Source organism: Octopus sinensis, linkage group LG11, assembly GCF_006345805.1.
Source record: "Octopus sinensis linkage group LG11, ASM634580v1, whole genome shotgun sequence".
Classification (NCBI taxonomy): Eukaryota; Metazoa; Mollusca; class Cephalopoda; order Octopoda; family Octopodidae; genus Octopus; species Octopus sinensis.
Window position 1 is genome coordinate 39,809,990 of NC_043007.1, and position 2,711 is coordinate 39,812,700.

Genomic DNA, 2,711 nt, shown 5'->3' on the forward strand with positions numbered 1-2,711 from the left:
TAATATAATATAATATAATATAATATATATATATATATATATATACACATGCACAAAGTAGGTAGGTAGAAAATTTCTATAAGAGATGAATGTAATAACTATACTGAGAAGTAATGTTTCTCACCACTTCAACAGGAGTCTTCCGTACGGTGGTAATAAGCTCGGTTGGTACGGAACAGCCATGTTGAAATGGCGACAAACATCACTGATATATACATACACTTGTAAATATACTTGTATATACCTTATATATATATAAGTAATTTTAGAGACAGAACCACCTTCAACTCAATCAACACTGAAAGATTTTATGCCCGACCACTCCATAAAAAGTTAAAAATTAAATCTTATACTAACTATATCTATTCTGAATCCTGTATTTTCCGCTTATAAGACTACACGTGTTTCATGAAAGTACGTCGGTATTGATTAGATACGAGGTATCCAGTTTCAATACTTACTCGAGTTGACATACTCCCAAACTTCAGGTTTGGATTCCTCAACATTTTTCACTACCCCTAACTCTTATATACTTCCATGATACTAGGGTATCTTCAATATAATCTTACTTAATATGTTCAAATAAATAGAAATACAATTAATAAATAAAAATACTAACTGAATATTAAGAATTTAAGGAGTAATAATTTAGAGAATAAAAACTCAAGGAATAAACATTTAAGAAAAGAACATTTAAGGAGAAAAAAAATAAAGAGAAAAAATACGAGTAAAAATTACGAATAAAGGTTCCGAATAAACAAACATATAAATATGTAAGCATATTTGTGTATATATAAAATGCATATATATATGCATATATATGTATATATATATATACATATATACACACATTATGTGCATGTATGCCATATACCACAGAACGTCTTAAATATGAAACCGTAATTTAGATTTATCGTGGCACAATTATATTTGCAATGAAGAAAATCGTTGAGTAAATGACCCCCAGATATAAAAGATCCACAGAAAACAAGCATATTAAATATATAGTCCCATCCTCAGCTGCCTATCGGATATCGTTATGATTTCGATATCTGACTAGCAACAGTGCTAAATATATAAACGCTGTCTGTAGACAAGTACAAAAACAAAACGTTGCTGTAATATACCCATTACGTTTACACCTGTATATTATTAGATATATCATCCAATATAAAGAAAAACATATTAAACCTATATTTACAACTGAAATTTTGCACTAAAGAACAAAAAATATCACTCCAAAAGGGATGTTTTGCTTTAAAATCTATAAAATACAATCCAACTAGCGAACTAAACGTATTGAGCAAAATTTACTCAGATAAAAGGGAAAATAATTCAAATATATCGATTAATTAACGAACGGATCATTACATGCCCTGCTTCATCCTCTATGACAAAGTCCAAACACAAAACCACTTCAAAAGTGAATTGAGTGTACACTAGCAGAACATTACACCTTTTAACCAACGTTTCGAAACCATATGGCATGGAAATTGACTAGCATAGTAAAAAAAAGACCATATATAAAATAATATAGATATGACAAAAATTAACATAGATGAAACGAAATAACTGCAAACAAACTGAATAATACATATATATATATATATATATATATATATATGCATACATGGGCACTGGGCGTCATGAAATGTGTACAACAAAAAAATACTAAGTACGGATACATGGAATATGAACTATTTTTCGAACAACGAAAGGCACAAATGAAAAACAAGACAAACAATATAAAGAACGACCCTTCATCAGTTGTTGGCTGTTTTTCTTTTCTCGTATTTCGAGCATGTACTAACAATATACGCTTTCGATAAAAAAAGTTGGTCCCGCAAAGCAAATTAAATAAAACTTGGGATTTTGCGGAGGGTCAAAATTAGTAACACAAACAGGACAGTGAAAAAAACCCGGAAGGGCTGCTAAGCCTAAACGAGGTTGTAGTGGTGAACGTTTAAATCAAGCTTGGATAGGAGAGAGACAAGAACACGTCTTCCTTTTTCCAGCCCTTGGGCTTATTCTTTGTGACCCTAGTACTTATACTATCGGTCTCTTTTGCCGAACCGCTTGGTTGGTAAACATACCAGCATCGGTTGTCAAGCGATAATGTGGGGATAAAACAGACACACACCCATAAATACACACACACACAGATATATATATATTTGAATATACGACTGGCTTATTTCAGCTTCCGTCTACCAAAATCCATTCACAAGGCATTGGTCGGCCCGAGACTATAAGTAGAAGGCACTTGGGGTGTCATGCACTGGGACTGCACTCAGAGCCATATGGTTGGGAACCAAATCCCTTACACCAGGATGTATATTGTGAACAACGCGATTCCATAAGTGAGACCCGCGTGTAATACGTCCCATACACAAAGCACCAACACATGACTACATTGCAACAGAATTATTTCGCCCCCACTGGCCTTGCCCTATAAAATATTACACCAAATATTATCCAAGGAAAATGCTATCAAAACGAAACGTTATCTGGACATTTGCAGGAATTGTGTATTCGGATACATGCATGAACATATGTATGCATCTGGTGGATATATGTAGGTATGCCTTTTTGTATATATGAGTCTATGATTTCGTATGTATGTGTGCGCATGTGTGAGAATACGTGAGGTTGACTATGAATGTTTAATTATGTAGTTACAACTTGAAGAATAAATATAAAAATCCGTTTCT